The sequence below is a fragment of the Hyperolius riggenbachi genome, chromosome 10 (genome assembly GCF_040937935.1).
Source record: "Hyperolius riggenbachi isolate aHypRig1 chromosome 10, aHypRig1.pri, whole genome shotgun sequence".
Classification (NCBI taxonomy): Eukaryota; Metazoa; Chordata; class Amphibia; order Anura; family Hyperoliidae; genus Hyperolius; species Hyperolius riggenbachi.
The window spans coordinates 12,518,596-12,525,447 of NC_090655.1; positions in this window are offsets into that span (position 1 = coordinate 12,518,596).

The window sequence follows — 6,852 nt, forward strand, 5'->3', positions numbered from 1 at the left end:
TAAACAGACGAATACTCCATATAACTCAGAAATGCTCAGGCAATCTAGACCAGGATTGGGGCCTATGAACATGCAAATAAGGTTTTAAATAATTTCTCGCTGGATTCAATGGAAACTAAAAAAGCCTGAGTGCCCACGGGAGCATTTTTGGCTACCATTTGCGGTTATGAGGAATCCCTGGTGATTCCCAAAGTGCTAGGCCAGAGCTCTGCAAACTTTGCCCCCCAGCTGTTAAGGAACTACAAGTCCCACAATGCATTGCAGGAGTCTGACAGCCACAGTCATGATTCATAAAGGCAAATGCATTGTGGGACTTGTAGTTCCTTAACAGCTGGAGAGCCGAGTTTGCAGATCACTGTGCTAGGCTAATGAAAGCCTATGGCTGGGATTCCCGTATTACGATTGTCATTGGGCAAAACCTCAAATCACTGTGCCTGCCTGCAACATTTTTTGGAGTGATTTCAGGGAATGCAAGGGCCAAAAACATAGATTACCTGAATTTGCGTTTTTTAGCTCTACAAAAGTGTTGCAGGGTTTTTATCGAGTGTGATCCTAGCTTTATTTATCAAGCCCAGTGACACTGAGAGGGGCAGCTCTGTGGGTGGAAATGCGCAAAGCAGTGCGTTTCAAGAACAGAGGCATACGTGGGAATACTTTTTAAAGTCCTTGCTTATCGCACAGTTGAACATGTTGCTAAAATGGTAGAAGCAGTAAAGTGTCTTACCGTGTTAGCCATGAGTAAAAGCAAGAAGTTTTGAATCAGGATGATACCATTTATTGGCTAACTTAGAGATGGATAAACAGTGAGCTTTCGACTTATAAAAAGCCTTCGTCGGACTGGTTCCTGACCAGAACTGAAAAACACAGCTTATATACACTGACATACAGAGGAGAAACATTCTTTAGCAAACATAAATGTAATTAGATGCCTTAACTGTTAAGGCAGCCATACACTGGTCGATGTGCCATCAGATCGACCAGCTGACAGATCCCTATCTGATCGAATCTGATCAGAGAGGGATCGTATGGCTGCCTTTCCTGCAAACAGATTGTGAATCGATTTCAGCCTGAAACCGATCACAATCTGTTGTGGTGGTGCTGCCGCCGCTCCCCCCGCCGGTATACATTACCTGAGGCTGGCTCCCGGGCGTGATGTCCCCGTCATGTGGCACCTCCGGCTCCGGCATCCGCATAGAACTTACGCTATCACACCAGTGACAGCGGAAGTTCAAATAGAGCGCCCTCTAGTTGTACTTCCGCTGTCACTGGCATGACAGCGGAAGTTATACGAGGATGCCGGAGGCGCCATGACGGGAGCAGTGACGGACGGGATGCCCGGGAGCCAGCCTCAGGTAATGTATACCTGATCGGATCGGCCGCCGCTAGCGACGCGCTCCCTACCCGCGGGCGATCGAGGGTAATTTCCCGCACGGCGCGATCGACGGACCGATCCGATTTCGGGAGGAAATCGGATCGGCGGGTGCGTGTTGCGCGAACGATTGGCAGCAGATTCGATCCCAGTGATCGAATCTGCTGTCGAAACTGCCGCAAATCGGGCCAGTGTATGGCCACCTTTACTGAGGACTGGAGGCTTTCCCTGGCATCCTGGCTAAACTGATAAGATCAATAGAATCCTCAACATGACATAAAGCAGACTCTAGTGATGAAGAGACACCATTTGAATTCGGAATTTACGATGTCTCTTCATCACTAGAGTCTGCTTTATGTCATGTTGAGGATTCTATTGATCTTATCAATTTAGATAGGATGCCTGGGAAAGCCTCCTCAGTAACAGTTAAGGCAACTAATTACATTTGTTTGCTAAAATGGTGTATGGGGTACAAGGCCTTACACAACACCTGAAAGGAAATTTAAAGGCAAAAAAATTAAAATCAGTTTAACTTACCTGGGGCTTCTTGCAGAGCCCTGGAGTCGCCCTTTGCCTGCACCGTCCTTGTGAGACCCTCAGGCCAGCAGCGGCGACCTTAACGCTGACTGGCCACGCACCTCCTCGCTGTATCCCCATTGCCGGGAGCGTTGTGCACATGCGCAGTACATGGAAGTCGCTACTGTGCATACAAAGAGCACTCCAGGCGATGGGAACGCAATCCGGGTGCACACGGCTCGGGACCGCGCATGCACAGTAGCGTCTGACTGGCCATGACCAGCTAGGATTGAGGGGGTTGCCGCTGTTGGCCGGAGGGTCTCGGAAAGATGCCGCCGACTCAGGATGACTGCATGGAGCGTCAAGAAGACTCATGTAAGTTAAACAGGTTTTTTATTTTTTGCCTTTTGTAACCCTTGAAGTGAGAGGGATATGGAGGCTGACATATTTATTTCCTTTTAAACAATGCAAATTGCCCGGCTGTCCTGCTGATCTTTCTGGTCAGTAGTGTCTGAATCACGCACCTGAAACAAGCATACAGATAATCTTGTCAGAAATATCTGATCCGCATGCTTGTTCAGGGTCTTTGGCTAAACGTATTAGAGGCAGCAGATAAGCAGGACTGCCTGGCAACTGGCATTGCTATAAATGTGGCAGCCTCCATATTCCTTTTAAGTCAGATTCCCTTTAAAGAGTAACGGTCGGGCGTAAAATCAAAAATCAATTCTTTATTTTTATCTGGTAAACAAGTAATAAGGATGCTAACCAGGCAATCTAAAAGTTAAAATCACTATTACTTTTCTTGTTTATAAATGATCATTCCCCAGCTTACCTGACTCTTATTTGGTACGTTGCCGCACAAAGGAAGTTGCAGGGCATGCTGGGTTGTCCTTTTTTGCTTCTGTACATTAGTTAAGTCTGGGGGAAATAAAGAAGCAAAAAAAGACAACCCAGCATGCCCTGCAACTTCCTTTGTGCAGCAACGTACCAAATAAGAGTCAGGTAAACTGGGGAATGATCATTTATAAACAAGAGAAGTAATAGTGATTTTAACTTTTGGATTGCCTGGTTAGCATCCTTATTACCAGATAAAATCTGAGAATTGATTTTTTATTTTATTCCCGACAGTTACACTTTAAAAGTAACTTCATGCTTAACTTTTGTAAAGTTTCAAAAGTGGACCTAATCAGGGAATTTGGAGGTTTCATAGGAGCACAGAGTACCTCTTTACAGGAGCACATTTACCTGATTCATGCATGTTCTGGTGCGCACAGCAAATTGCGCACTGCAGCACGGGCCCTGGTAGTCAATGGCCCACTTGGGAATCACATTTTGTTTGCGGTTCCACATTCACATTTTTGCCTGCAATTTTTAAATTGGAGAGCTTTCTGCTTTTACCCCACATAACACGTGCGTTCCTAATTCTAATCTATTTTTATTGCAATAAAACAAACGCAGAAAACCGCATGCGGGAAAACACGATGGCGGAAAGTCAGAGACCCAGAAATCGAACGGCAAAACACATCATCAAGTGTGCGCCCTGCCTAAAGGCCACACCCAGTACATGATTTCTACAACTGGCGATTTTTTTTAGCAATGTGCAAATGTTTCTGCGGTCTTGCGATGTGGTTACAGGCACGCGATTACGCAAATGTTTGGCAATGAGGCGATAAGGACCGTCATGGGGGATTGGATCTTTCAGATCCCCGTCGACTCTGCACAAAGAACCGCGATCGCTTGACTTCCTGTTCACTCGTGTTGCGTGGAAGATGTCGTCAGACATCCCTGGGATCCATCTTCCTGGGATGTCAGGTCAGTAGTCCGCTTTAGATGTTAGTGGAATATTTATGGGTTGTTGACCCCCTGCTGTGTGTTTTCCTGGAGTGATACCACATACCGCCTCCTGCTGATCAGCGCACGCCCTCCGCACACAGCTCAGTTTCACTGTCCTCTGGTTTCTACAGTGAACAGTAAATAAAGCTGGAGGCTACAGCTGACACAACACCGGCAGCAATCACTCTTATCACACACACTCCAGGGCTGTCTCCACTCGTCAGTTTTGCTGTGTGAGTTGTTTGGCAGTTTTGCATTGCTATCAATTGTTTTTCTGCAGGTGAAAAACACAATCAAGTGTGACCTGACCCATTGATTAATATTGAATGCAGTGGACGAGTAGAGGCAGGCCCTTAGGCCAGGTTCACACTATTCGCGCTGCGGTGCGCATTTCGTCAGCACGTATAGTATGCGATCAGCAAGAACATCAAAAGTGCATGGATAGCACTTCAGACTATGCGCACTGCGCAATCGCACTGCTGCACGCCAAAACAAATTACTGATCCCATTCACTGTAATAAATAGGAACAGCAGTGCAATGCACAGCAATGCGGATGGCGTGCGATCGGGTGCACTTGCGGCCATACACATTGCCTAATGTGAACAAGGCCTTAGGGTTGTAGAAAGCAGATCACACATTACCGACGGTCACTGTCCCTTCAGCACCAGATTAACCAGTAGGCACATGCCTACAGGCGGCTACTGGCTGACAGGCGGCTCACTGGCCGTCCAGTGTGGCCCCACTTCTCTCCTTCCCTCTGCCTCTGTGAGAGAGCGGGGCGAGAAGAAACTCACCACTCCTGACGTTCCATCTCTCCATAGCAGTGCTCCCTAGTGTTGTCCGGATCATGAACGATTCGAATCTTTGATCCGAATCTATTTTGTGAGTCGAATCATCCGAATCATCAAAATGAGTGATTCGGATCGCAAAAGGGGCGGGGCCAGGAGCGTGTCTGCCCTCTCAGCGGGCAGCGGGGTCCTGGAAGCAGAGCAGAGATGGATCGCTCTGTTGGATGGGAGCCAGCCTTGCTGGGAGACAGGTAGATGAGAGAGAGGGGACAAGGGTGCCACTGCCAGATGTGTGTAGAGCACATACTGGCTGAAACGTGCTTCTCATTACAGGCTGTCTGTTCCGTAGTTGTGCTCAGTGAACACATTGGAAGCTTTTGGCTCAGCTCAGCTCAGTAACTTTGCAGGCACTGTGATTGCTGTGCAATATGATCCACCTGCACTGCTCTAAACAGCTGCACTTCACTTCTGGGAATGCTTTGGGGAATGCTTTCTTTCACTGTGCGATGTTTGCATTCAAAGTATACAGATGAGCATATAGGTGAAATACATGTAAAGCATATGATTGCAGCATGTGGGTATTGTGTGCAAACAAACATTTCTGCTCTCTGCTCGTCCCTCCTCTGTCCACTCCCTGCCCTCTGTCCATCTTCTCCCCTTCTCTGTGTGTCCACCCCCTCCCCTTCTCCTGTCCACAGCAGGGAAAGACCTGCCCTGCTATTCATTTCACCCCTGAATGCTTCGGTAGTAAAATGATCCGAGATTCGGATCAAAGATCCGATTCGAATCATCCGGATCATTGAAAAGATCCGAACTTCCCATCTCTAGTGCTCCCAGTATCCTTTCCTTGGTAACAAGGTGTCATGTGACGCGCCTGTATGTGAGTGCGTCACATGACAGATTCCACTGTTACAAAGGAGATGAAGCCGGGTGTGCGGTGCTGCCGTGGAGTGATGTCACACTGGAAGGTCGGGGCACGGTGAATTTCTTCTCATTAATGCTCCACTCGGCTCTCTGCAAAGGGAGGGAATTAACTGCTATACAGGGCTGCATACATCTAACTATAGGGGGGAGAAGGAGGGCACATTTGACTATACGGGGGAGGGGGTAACATCTGACTATTTATATGGGGGAGGGAGGGGGCATATATGGCCTGTTAAAAAGCGGTATCGTCACCATAAAAATCAAATTTCAACAGCAACTGGTCTGAGTGTATTAAGTGATAAAGATGCTAATCCTGCATTCAGAACTATTTTTTTCTGCTGTTATGGTTTGTAGTTATCACATACTTTAGGAGCACTGGCTCTAGTGCCAAACAGTTGAATGCTGGGAGTTCTTTTTATCTATAATATATTCCATCTATAATATATTCCTCCTCTTCAATTTATTTCCCTGCCTTGCTGCTTATCAGAAACTCCCTCTGATTACTTGTGTTTACAAGCAAGGCTGAGGTGACTCAGCGATTGGAGGATAAGACAGTGAAGTTCCTAGTACACACCTCAGTGGGAGTGTCTGAAGACTCTGGGAGGAGGGCAGCTAATGAATACACAATGAGAAAGAGAAGGGAGGGGGGAAACAAGAGTCAGGGAGGATATGATGTCAGCATTAGCTTGGCATGATGGCCACTGCCTAGAATAGGATTTTCTGCTTTTCCTTTGTAAAATTCACAGGAATCATTATGTGGATAGCACAATACATCTGTTATGTAAGTAGAAGTAGTATTTATCTCCTTATATGTGTTTTTTATTTCTAGGTTAGCATGGGTGTCGCTTGTTCTTTAAAGGGAACCAGAGATGAAGCACCCTTGTGTATTTTACCATGTATATCAGTAAGAACATTAGAGAAAACACTTACCATGCTCTCTGTTTCCTCCTCACTGCTAAAAGTGTCTGATAACAGCAGTCACAAGAATCCCAGACTGAGCAATTAAATCTGGCTTTGCTGGGAATGATTATAGCTGAGTCATTATAGCAAAGCCACAAGGGGGCAGGCTTGGGCTTGAAATAACGCCACAGAATACATACTTAGCTATAATCTTTCTGTAGCAAAGCTAGACGGAGCAGCCTGACTTCTCAGTCGGGGATTCTTATCAGACGTGATAACAGTCAGATTACACAGAGAACAATGAAACAAAGGGCAGATTAGGTGTTTACTGTCATGTTCCCACTGATTTATAAGGTAAAATACAAGAGGGTGCTTCATCTCTGGTTCTCTTTAAGGGGCGGAGATCAGGGCGCCATAGCATGTGCCTACAGGCTCCTGAACTGTAAATCGGCGGCCCTGAGCACCTGAATCATATTCCAGCGACGAGGTTTCTGATCGCTTCATGATCGCAATGCCATATA